Here is an 18,151-nt window from a genome sequence, read left to right on the forward strand (position 1 = left end):
GGGAAATGGGAGAAAAGGGCAGAACGTTCCCAGCCTGACTGTGTTTTTACAGAGAAAACAGCACCATGACCTTAGAAGCCCAAGAAGCTGCAGTTGTGCCTTTGGTTGACGACGATCCATGAGTTTGACACATTGTCCGAGATGGAAAAAACTGTTGATGGCTGTGGTAGCCAAAGTAGGACCAGGTCAGGCTGGCGAGAGAGCCATGTTTTCTTTTCTTCTTTTTGTGTTTGAAAATAGTCTTGATTTTTAAAGGAACAGTTCAAACATGTTGAGGAAGTGCAGTTATTTGCTTTCTCACGCCCAGTGAGATGGTGGAGAAGATTGGTGCCACTCTCACGTCGGTAGTGTGAATACAATGCTATCACTAGCATCTTCTCCCGACACTGACATGAAAACGAGAAACAAAGCGAACAAAATCCACACAAAAACAATCACGTCAGAGATTTTTTTTTTTTTTTTTTTGTAGGTACAACCAAGGATTATACAGTACACTATTCCACTTTTGCTTGTTGGGTGGTGGCTGAGTTACTGTAATATCCAGTCTGTCTTTAAGTTTAAACACATTTCTTGAAGCAAGCAATACAATTTTTTTGGTTTTGTTAACTCACGTTGGCTGATTTTTTTTTGTGTCCTCGTGAAACAAAATGTTCCACTCACCCAATACATCATCTTGTGGCACAACGTGGTATTGCACAACCCGGAAAGATAGTTACTCAGAGGTGATTCAAACTACTTTTGTACTGTTGTTTTGTCAGATTGTGAGAATTGTACTGGGTATTTAAGACTAGTAAGGACATCTGAAAAGTAACATGCCAATATATACATAGCTTGTGTGTTGTCTTTGCTTGTAGCATCACTACTTAGCATTATGTATGTCATATACACACTGTGTACCACTATTCAACTTTGAATACTCAAACTTTACACCTTGAGAAATGCACAACATAAAAAGAGGGTACAATGATTTGCAATTCTCATAAACCCATATTTATTTTATTCACAATGGACCATAGAAACATATCTATGTTTGACATTTTGCTATTTTATCAAACCATAAAAAACATCAACAAAAGCTTGAACTATAAGTGCACATCATTGAATCCTGTAGTTATTTGTATTCAACATATCATTCCAAACTTTATTGGTGTTGGCATTGCAGATTATCTGGTTGTAATCAATAAATATTAGGGACAAAAATTGGGAAATTTGTGTCACTGGTGATGAAGAAACAACAGTTGTATTTGAAAATAGAAGATTGTATCCCATATAATGAAATTCTTTGTTAAATTGCCAAAAGAGGGTGTTTTAGTTTCTTCAGTTGACCATTGGGAGGATAAGCCTTGAAAATAGTCATTTAAATAATCATGACTACCTTGGTAGGTCTTCTTTAATGAAGTTACATTTTGCTTGACCTCGGCCACACACCGTAGACAATCCAACTTGGAACTTTGAATTGAGCAGCAAAAACGATACTATAAAGTGCTAACTTTGAGAAACTTGACTGATGCTGTTTGTTGAGTAACGTTTTTAGACCATTTCAGATGCTCTGCCATCCCGGTGGGTGTGACATCACGATGTTCTTGTAAATGGATCATGACATGTTTGTACCCAGAAAGCGCAAACAAGGTTAGCTTTGTCAGCAGCCGTAATGTTTTCCAACTTCCTCGGTCAACTGGGACACAAATTCAATTTAACCAGACTTCACAAAATACCCAGATATCTTTAGTTTTGCTACTTTTTGGTCCCTTTTGTCTTTTTTGCTATTGCACATGTATTTTCACCAGCCAGCTCCTGCTGGCGCATTAACATCTAGATACGAGAAAGATGTCGGGTTTCCCGTGTCATTACAGTGAAAGAAGCACATAACTGTACTCCCCGACATACTTTAACGCCGTAGATGAAGCCGTCATGTACTTGGGTTTTTTTTGTGTGTTTTTTTTCTGTGTTATTAAAAGGAGCCCCAGATGCCCCCTTGGGCTGCAATCCCATTGCCTTTGCATCCCTTGAGGGTTGGCGACATTGCTCCTTTGTTGCGTACACATGCACCTTCCTGTCACCAAAATTTAACAGTCTGAACGAATCGCATGCAGGCCGGCACAAAAAGAAGGGGGGGGTGGGGGGGGGAGTACGAGTCGAGTGAACACATCCATTAGCTTTGCAGGACGTTGCTCCACGTGTCACAGGGAGAGATAAATGTACACATGAGGGGGCGTGTTATGTACACAGTCTCCAACAGCAGCACCCTGCCAGACCTTCGATCAGTCCCCACTGGCGCTTGTACGACAACGCTGCGCCCACTTGTATCGACATATTGTCTTGTCTCGTCCGCTGTGCGAGGACGTTGGGGTTGGCGTCCGTCCACGGCAGCTTTTTCTTGTCCTTCCCTCCCGACAGCTTCCTCAGCTCAGTCGTACCTATCAAAGAAGGCAGGGGACAGAGCGCTGCTATTAATACTGTGGTTGTAAATCCCCCGAACACAAAACGTCCCGGCACACACTCCCCAACTGTTTGCAGAACATGTTCTCTTCGGAAAAGACAAGTAAAAATAGCAGACAGGCAGTTATCAGTTCCTGTGCACAGATAGAAAAGCAGGCACAGCTTCGTTTTGTGTTTGAGTGGCCTAAATATATACAGAATGAAATCTCAAAGAAGCCAATCTAGTGCCATTTAGAGGGCACATTTAACAGGATTTCCTTAAAGGATCAGCTGTTTCCACGGTGTCTTCAGTTTTACTGCCAGTTACCCTTAGGTGTGATTTTGTTTTACCAAAAACAAAGTTTTTCCTCACAAACAGATAATCTCTTGATACAGAACCATGTCTAAAGTTTTTCCGAAACTAGAATTTCCCGCTTTAATACACTGCATCGTCTTCTTTTTTTTCTTTCTTCGTCGTCGTCTGTCCTAACAAATGTCTGTGTACTCATCATTGTTAATGTTTCTATGTATAGTTCTGCGCGCATGCGTGTGTGGTTTCATTACAAAAGCAACAACTAGAATGATAACTACCTCAATTTTCAGCATTTATGCCATATACATCATTGTCAAAACATTGCTGTGTATACATAAAGCATTTCTTGAATGAAAAAAATCCCAAAACCTGCGTTTTTATCTGAAACATCGTCGTGTAAAGGGGCCTTAATACTAAACCTGATATTGATATGACCCAAACATTTGGAAGCTGATATACTACTGGGGAAGTAACACATGTTGCATGGTTGCACTAGAAGCAGTTATTTATCTGGTCTCTGATTTTTCAAAATCATTCAAAAAACACATTTCATGTTGCATTAATTTCTTTTTTGCCGAATTCAGATGTATTTACAGATACTTTCCATTATGTCTGATAACTTTCTCCACCAAAATGTCCAGCCTTATGGCCTGACATTCCATTTAGTACTTGCAGGAGCTCAGCTCTATTCAAAAACTGAACAACGAATGCAAGCAAACAAGTATAGTTTCCATTAGATCGTGTTCTAAAGCACTCAAACAACCCATATGAATACTACTCTTTGTACACAATGTCACTCAAGGTCTTATTTGTAGTTGATCAGCTGCAAAAAGTGCAAATTATATCCAGGATCTTGGTGAATCAGCCACAAAAGTATGTATGTATGTAATATATTATGTAAATTTGGATTAACCTTGAAATAAATCGGCCCATTCTTCCATATTGAGAACTGTAGATCCAAGGTGATTCTGCATTCTATAATATTATATTGTATCCAAACCAAACCACTGTCAGAAAAAATGTTTTTTTTTTTTTGTATTGTAAAGGTTTCTCATATTATTTACTCCAATTGTCAACTAAGTCATCGCTTTCTCAACAGCAAGCCCATCATAAGCCAGATGTGACCCAAAGGCTACATATTACATATTAAAAAGTACTATCAGAAAGTAATTTTCTATTTCAGTACTGAAATTGTTTCCTGCAAAAATTTCTAAATGATTATTTTGTGATAAAGAATAGCTATATGCTCCCTAAAGATCACATACAGATGACGTTTAAGTACGCTGCAATAGCTAAATAGGGTGTGAATAAATGACTCAATACAAGAAGACGACAATGTGCATCCATCCTATTAGAAGAAATCATAATTTAAGAAAACTTTCCTCCCTCAACTCTTTTTCTAAAGGCATTTTTGGCTGCAGACTAACCTCCCATCTTGAGAAGCCTTCTCAAGGCTCACATCACAATTAGATCTGCATATTACAACTTCCCCCTGCGCCAAATGGAAGTGGGTCACATGCAGATTCATTCATTCCTCCACTCTCCATTCATCTTTTTTCTCCTCCATATTTACACACGCACCATTCACTCGCTGCTGCTGCCTCTAATTATAGCATATCCAGTGAATGCAATGAATACACGGCATCAATCAAATCAGACCAAATCTGAGTCGAACACATCCGTGAATATTATCTCTTCTTTCATGTCCGCTCGCGACCTCATTTCATATTTCAAACCAAAGAGTTTCGATGAGTTGTTTGTCCTTTTTCCTCCTTCACAAGGATTCTGACTGAAGTGACATTTGAATAAGAACGTCGCCGATTACTGCATTATGTTGAAGTGCTTCATTAATCAAAGGGGCTGTTTTTGTTCGATTACTGCAAAAATTTATATAAGTATTAAAAATGGATGAATGCCATCTGAATAATAGTTTTGTTGTGTCTCTTTGATATGATAATATTAAATCGGAGTGTATTTTATTACTTCAAACTTATTATGACCTCAAAGAGTGGGGAGGAAGGATATTAAGAACATAAAGTGCTCATTTTGAGTTCAAACACATTACAATTTTCTCAATTAAATGAAGATTACGTGTTTCTATTTGTACATTCTTCTTTCAGCTGGAAATTCCAAGTTGGAAAAGGGGGTTGAGGTTTGGTGATCAGTTGAGCTTATTTTTATTTCTTGCCGTAAAAAGTAAACCGGTAAAGTCATGCATTTCTATTGATTGGTTGCACTGGAGATCATGAAACCACCTTGTTTTATTGTTTGCACAGTTTTGTTTTTTTTCCAATTAGTGCTTTTTATGACGCAGTGAGAAAGAGCCATTATGCATATTTCTTTTTAACTCACTGATAACCTTCGAGGTTCACTGATTGTTCTGCATGGGTTATCTCCAGGCACTCCAGCTTCCTCCCACAATCCATAAAATGTCTGAATATAGACATAAAAGATGGATGGATGATTTGATTTTTGGCGGGAGGAAAGAATGGGTTTCAGGCCCTGGTAACATGATGTTTCAAGGATAAATCGGCGAGAATGGCAAGAAATCTGACACATGTAAAACTGTTAAAATTGCTCAAACTGATAAAAAGAGTTAACACGGAATAATAATAAAAAAAAAAAAGCAAAAACATCATAAACTACTGAAAACAGACAACTATATTGAAACAAGGGGAAAAAATGGCCTTAAAAACAAGATGAATTGGGTGAAATGGTTAAAATGTCAGAAGCAGCTGAAATGACAGTTAAAAACTGTTAACAGTTCCAAATTAAAGTTGTTCAATTTCATTAATTCATAATGAGATTTTTTTTCCATTAGAACAAAGCTTAATACACATCAATAAACATTGTTATCTTAATTATGAAGATTAATATGTTTTGTTGCTTCAGACAAACTTTGTTTGGTCGATGGGGGAGAAATTAAGGTTGCAGATCCTTTGTTTTGGGGTTCATGCTTTGTAGCTGCACTATGTATGTTTAATGGATCGAATAAATACATGGACAATTGGAATCATTTTTGCAATGTTTTGGTTAGAAACATCAAATTTGTTGATTCTAGTAAGTTAGATGCAGACTGAATCACAATTTGAAGAAAAGTTCAAGGAGAAAATTTCATGAGATTTACATAATATTTAATTTGAAAAGAAGAAAAAAACAACTTGTGCCCAGCAGGGTTTTTCTGGGTCAGTGGCGGTCCATTTTGTAATACTCTTGGGGAAACCCTGATACAGACTGCTGACTAGCTGTCTGATGCTTGCTTCACTCGCTCGCAGACCACAAACTTCAAACGGCCTTTATCTCCTCCTTTCCGTCACAGCGTATCTCACTCAAGTCAGATCCCACCAGGCAAAATAAAAAAAAAGTAACAAAGACGAATCCTCACTTCACTTCTTACATCAGCAGGAGTTGAGGCTCGAGCACCGGGGCTATTTTGCCGATAACATGCTCACACCAGGATGAAAGTGTGTTTGTGTGCGGTTATCCTCTACAGGTTGGACAGCTTTGAGGGGGTTTAGGCCGCTGACTCTCTTCCTCGTCAGTAAAGCTCGGAGTTGAGGAGGAAAATAAACATAATTGATTCTGCTTGCTGGACCTAGCCTTCAGTCCAGCTGTTCATTGGGCAACTGTTGACTCCACACTACTATGCGTCTGGCTTCTTGCCGGTCCCCCCCCCCCCCACACACGCACACACACACACACACACACACACACACACACACTTTTCCTCAATCCTGAATCCTGTTTAGTTCCTCTCATCGCCAGCCAAAGCACCTTTCCTCTCCTTCCCTCTTCCTTCTCTCTGCCAGGGCCTCATGATCAGGAGCTCATCGCAAAGCAATGAGCCATGCTGGATACACCGAGGAAGCAAAGGCTTCGCTGCCTCAGAGTGATTTTTCCACCATTTCCGGTCGCTCTGTAAATGTAAATCAGTCAGCATGTTTAGAAACACAAACCCACACCTCAGCTTTCATGCCACATCTTTACAAGAACTGCAGGATTAAACTTGATGTTCTGGAAGGAATGTCTGACTACCGTCGAGTCAGCAATGTTTACCGCACATTAGCTGCGGAGGGGTATAAATCCAAACAGGGTAGATTGGGGGGGGGTTATGGAGTAATAGTGTGAATATCAGGCCTGTTAAGTTGGTTTTCACTCATAATGGACAGCATTCACCTCAGATGGCAGCTTGTTGAACTATAGAATGTGTCACTTTCCAACTGAAAAAGGCCAGAATGAGTTCCTAATTAGAGTTTAGCTCATTACTTTCTTGTTGCCTGTCATTCATGACGTTATAATCAATGTAATTTAATCAGTTTACATTGTGCTGTTTACGTGAAACAATGTATTAAGTCAATGTGAGGTTAAATACCCCCCAAAATTAAAAAAATTACATCTGATTTGGTCAATGGATCCATCGCATGATGCTTTGCACATGTTGGCCATTTGTCAAGACATGAGCCAACATGGAATGGAGTCTACCTGGAATCTAGTACTGGTTTGCCAACTAGATTAATCAAGTTCCATCTCCATGCCAAAAAACCCCTCCAAATTGTTGTCCTATTGCAGAGGCATCTTCTAACGTATCGGTCGGTTGTCCTTTTCCAACGCCAATATATTTTAAAAAAGTGACATTTGTGAATTGTGTAACAAATGTGCACATAATGCTCCAACAGCCCAAAGCAATCCAACACGTCATTTACATGGACTGATCGGATTGTAAAACTTTCTCCAATCCGATAGGGTCAGCCAATCGTACTGTAGTATTTACATGACCAGATTCAACTCCAAGTAACCACCACCACCACCACCACCACCGCCATTGATAGTCACAGCAAAATATTTGTTTCCCAGGATGGGCAACATCCACATTTTGTTGAAAGGATTTATCAACAACAAATGTTCAGTTAACGTGACCGCCAGTCGCATCGCATGCATTCAGTCCGGGTAAAACGAAGCAGAGGTTCCGGCGTTCCAGCTTGTTCTCCCTGTGAGCGAGTCTTGTTGGTTCAGTGGCTGTCGCAGCCTCTTGCTCCCCGCTTGCTCCGGCTCTGGCCGAGCTTATCCAGCCTGGCTCTTATCTCGGACTCGCAGCACAGCAGACCCCGTCCACACATGCAATTACCCCAGTACACACAACCCGCTTATAACGAGAGGCTGTCGATATCATGTTGCTGGGTGTGCGTGTGTGCGCACACGGACAACAACAACAACACACATCACACGTCAGTTAGACTTTTTGTGCATTTTTAGGGGTTATTAAAATTGCTGTAGAAAATGTGCGAATGTTAACATTTTACAAAGCGACTTGGACGTATTTTAAAAGTTTATATTTTGATTGTTTGCTGGTTATATTGTTGATGAACCAAAATAAATACATTCTATACTTAACTAGTATCTAAAGTACTTTTAGGGCAGAGGATCCTGAACTACATTTGTCAAAGGGACAGGATTTTTCTGGGAGAACAAAATAACAATTGTGTAACCTACATACAAAATAATCACTCAGTATGTTTATTTTCCTTCAAAATCGAACCAACAGTAAATCACCAATGTGGTATAATCTATTGTTCAACCTTGAAAAAAAAGATGTAATTTCAATTCACATTTGGATCCATCCTCCATCCATCCTGTTCAGGGTTTCTTGACGTAAGATACAAGCTCAGCAGGTCATTAGTCTGTCTGGTTCAATTATCTTAAAAAAAGACATTTACTTTAATTACCTGTGAAAGCACTGCATTGGTTCTTGGAAATAGACTTTAGGACCACAAAGTATGGGAACAGTGGCAGCTTGTGATTTGCACACCACGTGTTTTTCATGTAGTCTCTATAGTAATTACATTCATAAGCCGTTTTATCTCTATTTTAAAAATGTTTCATCGAATAGTTTTGTCAAAAGTAGGAAAAAATGGTTCTTTTATTAATAAACTTTGAACAACTCTCTGCTCGAATTCTACCAGGAATTACAAATTAGGGAAGCAATTACTAATTCTTAGAATGAAAAAGTTGGTTACTTCAATGTCAAAAGTTCACAATGCAGTTTTACATGTTGTATTTTTCCTGAGGTACTGGGGAGTGTTATGAAGAGGTTACGTCTTTGTGCTGCTGCATCTGCCTCCCGAGACTCTAAGTCACTAACTAAAGGGGCATTATACAGTAATTCACACATCTCTTCTCTTTAAAAGCAGCCAAGATCACAAGAAGCTCTCCATGTGTCTGCGTCTCCCCGGATGCTTTTACTGAGAGTCACTCCGCAGCTTTTTTTTTTGTTCTCGTCGTTGGCAGAGGAGAACAAAGAGAGTTAAGGAGAGGTTGCAGGAAAAGCTTTCTTTTAAAAAAATACCATTGAAAGAGTATTGCAATGACGCCTGCGTCACAGGAAGACAGGACAGAGCTGAGCATTGTTTTCCTCCAGGGACTCGTCAAAGAGAAGCTCTCGACGTTGCATGGGAGAGGCGACCCTTTGGTCCTTCATCCTATAGAAATACCACTTCGTCAACGTCTGCCACTTTTGATCTTTACACGTGTTCCCGTGTACCGGTTCAACGTTCCTCCACTTTGTTTTGGTGTTTTGAAAACAGGAACACTGTTTTGACATGCAAACCTTGACGAGGATTCCTACAGAATGGTTTCTCACCATCATCTTGCCCGTTTCAGCTCATACCAATTCAAAACTCAGCATTTACATTTTATGTCAAACCATTCAAATGTCGCTGGTCTGCCTCATACCACAGGTTATCAAAGCAGCTCTAAACACTACGGATGCCCTGATTTTGATTGAGAGGCAATCAGCAAATTGAGCCGATCGTTTCAGCCGAGTCTTTTAATGACACCTGCGTTAAACTGAGCACTGTAAGATTCCTTAAACTGCCATAGAGCAACATTTGTCGTGATCGTGGTCAGTATAATGCTTTTCATCATATTTCATTATGTGTAAGTGACACATAAGAGTGTACAATACAAACTTTGAAGAGTTGAAATATGTACATATGTTTATTAACCATATAGGATTTAAATGAACGCCTGAAAAACTATTTTAAACAGCACAAGTGAATTGTTGTGGGGTGTTTTTGTTCACTTAAGTTCATCTTGTTGTGTGATGTGTAAATTCCGATTTAAATTCCTGGAGCGGTAATTACCCCGTCCACACCTGGAAAGCTTTAATTAACTTAAGTCAAACCTTTAAACCTGCTTGAAGAAAAGCAGCCAGCTGTGTCCAAAACCTGGAAAACTTTTTTTTTTCCCCGGTCCACTCCACAAATCAGTCTTTTCCCACACCTGTTGAACAACTGTTCTTGATCTGCCTGAGACGAGACCTGAAGGTTCAGACTGGGTTTATTAGCTCTCTTTTTTATCAGCTTTCCCTCTTTGCTCCCTCGTTCACTCTTTTGTGCGTGCGTGTGTGTTCCATTTCATGAATCTCTCTTGGCTTTTGGTATCCACTCGATAATCACTTGGGCAAAGGCGAATGAGCCCCGGCTTTGGACGACTTTATCTTCCTTGATGAATGATGCAAACTTAAGTTTCCTCTGGCCACCATTGGCCACCATTTCAACAAGATGGGATTGTGTGATTCTGCATAACATTTGAGAATGATTTCCTCTGATAGCAATTGTTTTTATTCCAAGAAAAGATACAGGAGCAAACACTGGAGTAAAGACTCTCTTCGCGCCAATCAGATCTATAGGATAACCTCAAAGAAGCGGTAACTGAGCCCAAGGTTGGGAGCTAAATAATACTTATTAAACCAAAGTTACATGACATATTTTAATCCTGTTGTCAGCTTGTTGAAAGCTGCTTTATTGATTGATTAAAAATTGCCCCAGCCAAGCAATAAAACAGAAAACCAAGAATTTTTGCTATTACAAAATAATTGTGAAAGTGGTCATTATTCTTGAAGATAATCTGATTAATTGTTGATTTAATGATGGCAGCGCCACAATTCCAATTTAGCCACTTGCATTTGATCCTGACTAAATATCTTCTGTTTATTGAATTAATAAGCTATTCATTTTGATTGCCCTCAAGCTGTGAGACATTATGAGACGTGGACAATTACTGAAGAGCTCCAGAGGAAGCATCTTTGAACTTGGCAGACAATGAGGGACTTCCATCATGTTCGCACATCTCCGTGATGTACAGGCTCCCAATATAGCCTTTTAGTTTCCTGTCAGATGTCATTCCAGGCTTTTATTCTACTCTGTGACAGATGGGCTTTCATCACTTCTTTTTTTTTTTTGTTTGTTTGTTTGTACCCATGAGTGGTTGAGTGTGTGACGGCGAATGGCTTCTAATGGAACAAAGCTTCCGGGCCTGATGTTGAGGATTTTCCATTACGTCGTGCTCCCGTAAGCTTAAAGCCAGATTGTTGGGTTTTTTCCCCAATTCGTTTGCTTGAGACAGGAGTCAAAAGTCACTGTTTCGATATGGCCTTAGGAGTGATACTTCTTTGTTTCTGTATATAAATCCTGATTAAGAGTTTTTTGGACCAGCGGGTCATAACATTGATGCAGAAAGAATATCTTTATTGTCAATGTAACACAGGAACAATGAAATTCTTTTTTTGGCACTTGGTAAGCAATAGTAAGTCCCAGTAAAAAGCAAAAACAACCACATTTTTAAAGGCAAATATTGAGGGTGTTTAATATCAGTGGTGTTTAGAAGTAAATTATAAAAATGGATACAAACTTTAAAAAAGTCAAATCATATCAAATATGCAGAATCAGAGGTCTGCAACTGATGGCTCTATAGTCTATTTAGTTATCTGTAAGTGTTGCAGAAAACTCTCAACTATAAAACCACCAAGTTGAGAATTTTGTTGATCATGTGTGTCAAAAGGCAAGCAATTGGCTCCAGTAGAGAGGAGCCACGAGTACAGCTTGCAGTCCAAATTGAAAGTGAACTATTTTGAATTCTACTTGTAATTTTGGCATTTAAAATTAATTGGGAAAACATTGAATTGTTATTATTTATAATTTATTATTTTACAACTCCCTAAGTGAGCTCAAATGGGGTAGTATATGTGCCATAAGCAGATTTCCTCTTTATGATTTGTATCACTGCAGTTTTGAGGCTGGGAACTTGACCGCTGTAACAACTGTGCAGAAATTCCTCTATGCTGCAGATGATCCAGCGCTGAAGTCTCTACAGGAATCACAGGAAGCAACGTAGCGGTCTGACTTGGTGCCAACAGAGAAAAATAAGCTCATGTTGCTCAGTCTTGAGGGTTTAGCTTCACAATAAACACGTATGCGGTGATCTGGCAGCCCATCATGTGCAAAGCCTCCTTCCCCACTCACTGCATCGACTCAAGAACAAAGCGTGTGACCAATTCCAGCTACACGTGTAGCTCTGAGACCTCTCAAGTAATTGTATCCACTTGTTTATCATTTCGTTCATTGGCCTGCAACAGGTTGTAATTATTGTATAATGCTAAGACGCTCCTCACAACATCCCTCCGGCATTTACCTGCATTGTTATTATCGGACTCCTTTTCATTAATGCTCTGTGTTTACTTGGTCGTACATCAGAGTAACTATATGTTTTCTGCAGACTCTGCATGCTTTCCATTTATCGCCGCGGGAGCACATCATATTTGTTTGTAAGGCTGCTTCATGTTTTTTTCTTTTTTCTTTTAGTGAGTCATTAGGTAAATAATCTCTCATTTACTTGTCCTTATAGAAGAAAATTCACATGTGTGGACCATCCCTCCCTGCAGATGACTGTGGTTTACGGAATTAAACTGATGCATGTCTGGTGCTCACAAGCTCCATGCATATGAATTAATGAGACTTTTTATTCCACAGGAAGCAATGGCATTTCAAATTAATTGCGTAGGAGGTATATGCGAGGTGTGTATCTCACATGATCCGGCACTGTGGCAGGAATGTTTGGCTAATTACGGCTTTGCTGGCGATGACCTTGCTCTCGTTGGAAATGGCACACGGTAATACTGCTCCTCGCTCGTAACATCATTGTGCTGAACAAAAAGAGGAAACTAGATGCGGATAACCTCATTTTATATTGACTGGAATCTCTCTGCTTCCTGTAAGCACAGTACAAAGTGTGCCCCGACTTTACTCATTCAACAATTGGCATGGAAATAACCGTCTGTGCTTCAGGAAGTCAGAGGATTTAATCAACCTACTGTGATTGCTGCTGGCAGCCTGGGACTACTTTTTCATTCACCTGTTCTACAATTACTGCTGAAAGGTTTCAAGAGAATCTGATAAACTACGATATGCTGTACCTATTGAATGGTTATTGAACTTAGAGGTTGTCAAAAGAAAATTGACAAAACACTATACAAGACTCTTGAATGTTACCTTTTTAACAATGGAGATAATGTCCACCTTCTCTACATAAACCAGGGTTTGTATCCTTGTCACACGTTAAGCCCTTCATTGGTTTTGCCCATGATTTTAATAAGCTGAATTCTGAAAATGGTCTTAAATTAATATCAAACAAAATAATGTATGTTATAGTGAAAATCTTGCAAGAAAACACAGTTTAAATTTCTTGACGCTTACAAAGGGAACTTTGAAGATGAACCCTAAACCCTATTTCCGTACGGACAACATGCATACCTGAAGGTGAGGTGAGCATCTGCGGTGTGTTCTTGTTCGTTTACATGATTTGGCTCAGTTTTGCCGGTATCACCACGGGGAGCGGGGAAAAGTTCCCTATTAAGCCAACTGTGATGTCCGCCCAACCTTCGCCCTGTGTGATCTGGCTGTAATGAGCCCAGCATCTGTCTCCCGTCAGCCTCAGCCCCCCCCCCCCCCTCCCCCCCACATTGAATCTTTCAATAGACTCTGTCCGCTGTTAGCATATGCCCCCATCATGCCTAACTGCCTCCATTCACAACTCGGTTCAGACGGGTAATCTATTTACCTTGGCGAGATGAAGACTGGCGGGATGTTTATGAGATTTCTGCTCGCCTGGGTTCACGACAATAATGCCTCGCCATAATGTAGCATCTGCAAGTCGATAATTGAGATGTGGCATGCTGCGCGTCAACACATTTTCTGAGCACGTATATGCAAAGTTCCTGTCCGGGCCGTGGTCTAAATTTGCAGTAATCCACAGTGTCTGGGAGTTATTGCTGCAATCAGGTTCCTCATAAAGACTTTTAATCTCTGAAGGACTTGAACTTTGTGGGGCCCTGCTGACTCAGCAGGTGAGAGCAGTTTGAAATGTCCTTTACAACCCACCGTCTGTGCTGAATGTCACTCGAGGAAGTAAAAAGTGTTGATAACTTCACATAGAGGGCTTAACTTGTACCATCTCTACTTGAAACAATTTGAAATCAGTGGTTTCTAAGCTTTGATCTGAAGTGCATTAGTGTTAAGGATCATTACTCATTAGGGCTTCTCACCACGATATGTTTTTTTTCCGGTTTCATCGTGATCTTTTGATGCTTTTGGACTGTTATAGTATAAATTATACCTTCGGCGGCAGTCCACTTCAAATGCAGGCTTTCCTCTGAATGCAGTGACCCCCCCTCAAGTAAATGTTATCGGATGAAAAATAATAAACTCACTAAAAGATGGATGGCTTCTTTTTTATAAAACTTTGGAGAACGTAAGCAAATGTCTTTGGATTGTTTTTAGAGTAAGCAAATATATTTGCTTTGAAGCAAGTGATGGAGCGTTGCTGACCGAACTGAAGATCCAATGAGATCCACAAATTTCTAGAAAGCTGCATCGTTGCCAGTCAATTTCTGAAGCAACAGGTTAAAGATAATATTTACAAATGTGACATACACTTTTGAATCACTTCCTCTATGCTTGTTTCATTTATGCTGCAAAAGAAATTACATGACGTCCTTTCTGTCTACTAGATTATGTCAACTAGGTGATCTCGAATTGTGCTTGGAAATTATTTCATAAATGTTTTTCAGGCACAAAACACTAAATGGGAATAGTAGCATTATGTAGTGTTTAGCACTCTTGTCTCAAAGAGAAAATCATTCATCATGATTATAAGCCTGGGTTACGTCTTGCTGTGTAGAAATGGCATATTCTCAACCAGGTATCCCAGTTTCTTCCCTAAAGTCCCAAAACACGTACAAAAGGATAATTGGTGAGCCTGAGTTCTTCATAGGTTTGGGTGTGTGTGTGTGAGAGTGTGTGTGTGGATGTCTGTGTCTGTCTGACGGACATCGATAGGTTTGGTAGTGTTAGTTAATGTACAGTTAGACAGTAACTTGTACATGAATACTAACTAAGTAATATGTCTGGTGCTCACTAGTGAGCGAGCATATGTTGAACCATTCACACGAGTACAAGCACAGATCCATTATATCTGCAGAATAACCTCTGCTAAAATAGCAATATTCTAACTATATTCTGTATATCTGAAGCTATGTTAAACACAAACCAAAAATAATATCAATGTCTTCTCAGCTAATCATGGCCAGAGATATCTTTTCACAAGTATTTAAATCTTTATCATACTTTATCACATCTATATTGCCATGCATTATGGGCAATTTCCTGTCAAATCCTTTAAGCAGACTCCATGGAAATCCACTTGATACATGGAGACTGGAGGAGGGAACCCCGGTCTCCATATGGATTTGACAAATAGTGAATCCAGGTTCAGAACACAGAAAGTTACTGTTTGCTTCACGGAGACTGTGAGTCTTGGATCCAACCCAACGATGTGGTAGCTCTGCTTCTCCCATCCTGTCTGTCGCACTCAATTCCAAAAACCTTTTGATTCACACCAAAGATGTAAATCTCCCAATCCAGCGCCGAGATACTGTCATTATTAAAACTTTTGGTGTTCATTTCATTGTGAATATTGCGTTAAAGAAGGCTTAGTGAACGGAAAATGTTGCAATAAGTTGGGCTATATTGATCACACACATCAATCTGCAATGATACCTTCTGTAGTAATGTTTTAATAGCTTCTTCTTTTTTTTTTTTAAGTTTGATAAGTTTTTTTCATGAGAAAATATGTAACACTGCTGGTTCAATCTTCCTCACTCAATTAAAAGTTTTAAAATGTCCCTTTTTGCTTCCTCAGTTTTTTTAATCGAGAAACAAATTTTGCAAGAAGACGAATTGCCACCAAACTGTGTGAATTGTCCTTCAAAGGTTTCAGTAATTGCACTTATACATCACATAGAGCGACATTTGCAAATCGGTATTATTCTTATTCAAAGATGTAAATGACATTTAAAAGTAAGGAGAAAAGCTCACGTTTAGCTCTGCCTGTGTTGATTGTCTCTAGTGAATAGACAGCTGTATATGTCGAGTTAGTTTTTACCTAAATGGATTTCAGTTGAGTGAATTCCAGCAATTAATTTATCAAGTTCAGTGAAATAGATTGCTGGACATGGCTTGGCCTTGTTTTGATCCCAACAACCAAACGCTAGATCAGGGGTTGGCAACCGACGACAGCCGGAGCCGCAGCTCCACGACTCAACAGGTATCTGAAGCTGGGAGCTTCCTGTACCTTTCACAGTAAAACTGCTGCGCTGCGGAGCGCCGACAATTCCGGGAGGTTCATTGCGGACTTGTTGAGAGTGACGGCAAATTATAGTGAATTACACAACAACTAAAGGACATTGAAAGCCACACCACTCACACTCATGGTTCTAAAAATCCCAGATCTCCCACATATATCTTGCATTTTAATAATGTGTATCAATAAAGGAGCTGATAGCTGCAATGCATTATGGCAGTTTCTGTTTGACGTGTTTTAAATGTAATTATTGGGGGTTATATTAGGTTTGTAGTGTCTGTAATAATTGTGTTGTGTTGTGTTTTTGTTGCTTAGTTCATGTAGTTTAGTTTATTAGTTGTAAGTTGGCAACCAGCAGTGAAGAAGGTTTTGTGTGTAGTATCGTCCTGGCATGGTCTGCCGGTGGGAGTGTCTAAATAAAATGTCTGCCGCTCTCTGGGTGTAGTGTTCAGTGGGAACCAGGACCAAATGGCTCTTTGAGCGTTAAAGGTTTCTGACCCCTGCTCTAGCTCAACCCTGCAGGACGTGCATCTGACGCCCTGTTTCCAATGTGAACATTAAAAGCTTTCATTGCGTTTCTGACGTTTGTCAAGGAAACAGACATTATATTCAAAACATTTACTGTTCAAAAATGATTTCTCCCTGTGTTGAGCCCACAGGGCTCTTCACTGCAGTATCTGAGATTACTTTGGGTACGTGTGGGATTTCTGTCTTTTAATGTGTTGTGTTCTGTGCACGGAGGAATTCCTCTATTTATATTTGTGGACATGACACACTAATTGCTGCGGTGGCCTTCTCGGAGCAAGAGAAATCTCATAGCACAATTAGTCCGAGAGACCCTTTGGCAGGAGACATTTAATCTCAGGCTCTGATGGAGACTAATTAAAATATTCAGCATTATTAATCACCGGGATCTAACCCCGTGGGCGCTGCTTCTTGGCATCTCTGAGTGGTCGCAGGCATTTATTTCTCCGGTCGCCGGTTTTATTTCTATCCGTCACAACTTCAAATGTCTCGATTACCAACCCTTCCTCTGCACACGCCACTTTTTCCATCTGCCTTTCGCTCTTGACTCAGCTGGCTGCTTTCAGTGTGAGAGTGTTTTATGAGGGTCCACATGAGGGGCTGCAGACTCCTCAGACTTCATTTGTTTTCTTGCCGATTAGATGGAGCCTCATCTATCACTGTTTCTGGAGCCCCCCCCCCCCCAAAAAAAAAAGAAATCAAAAGCACCCGAGTGTAAAGTAGAGTATGTGTTTGCTGGTGTGCATGAGGTCCATGGGATTAGTTCATCCACGAGGGAAAAGCACAGCAGGAAAACTTCAACGGCATCCAAGCCGGTCCTGGAACTCACAACTCCTCCGTCCACTACTGGAAGCCCCTGTAACTTTTATTTTGTCTACACAGCCACCACATACAATGTTTAATTACCCAGGTTGGATTGGTGGTTGGATTTCTCTCGACCTTGGCGAGTCTTTCGACCCCATCAGCCTCAGCGATCACAGTGATTGATTGCCTTAAACTTTTGTAGAAACATTTAGCGTTCCCAGAGGATGCCTCCTTATAACATTGTTGCTAGGTGAAAAATAAGTGGATCAACACAGGTCGCATGTATGCACCGAAGAATCTCAACTTCTCAACTTGACCGGCTGCCATTTAGATTTCTTTGCGAGCAGGCATACTCTTATTGAACTGAAAATCCAGGCTGACAGATTAAAAAAAAAAAACAAAGGGCAGATAACCATGAAATTGGAGAGCTGTTCCCCATCAAAACGTTAAGCTGTTTTGGTCTTGACAGCCTCTTAATTTTTTTTATTTAGCCTCAATTTTGGGTGTGCCTCAGCCCTCTGCAACCAGCATCTGGATTAAATCACATAAAACTAATTCCCAACGCCCTGGGGGCACTTGTCAATTGCAATTACTATTCAATAATTATGTAGGGATACA

The 18,151-nt window shown here is 40.0% G+C and overlaps 1 protein-coding gene across 1 annotated transcript in view; it reads right to left on the reverse strand.

Annotated features, from left to right (window-relative positions):
- Window positions 1–1,025: 1,025 nt before the first annotated feature.
- Window positions 1,026–18,151, reverse strand: part of uts2r (urotensin 2 receptor) — a 39,968-nt gene continuing 22,842 nt past the window's right edge. The window contains exon 4 of the mRNA XM_080517099.1: window positions 1,026–2,417. The gene's annotated coding sequence lies outside the window, so the exon portion shown is untranslated. The remainder of the gene's footprint in view (window positions 2,418–18,151) is intronic.

The sequence above is a fragment of the Blennius ocellaris genome (assembly GCF_963422515.1).
Source record: "Blennius ocellaris genome assembly, chromosome: 21".
Classification (NCBI taxonomy): domain Eukaryota; kingdom Metazoa; phylum Chordata; class Actinopteri; order Blenniiformes; family Blenniidae; genus Blennius; species Blennius ocellaris.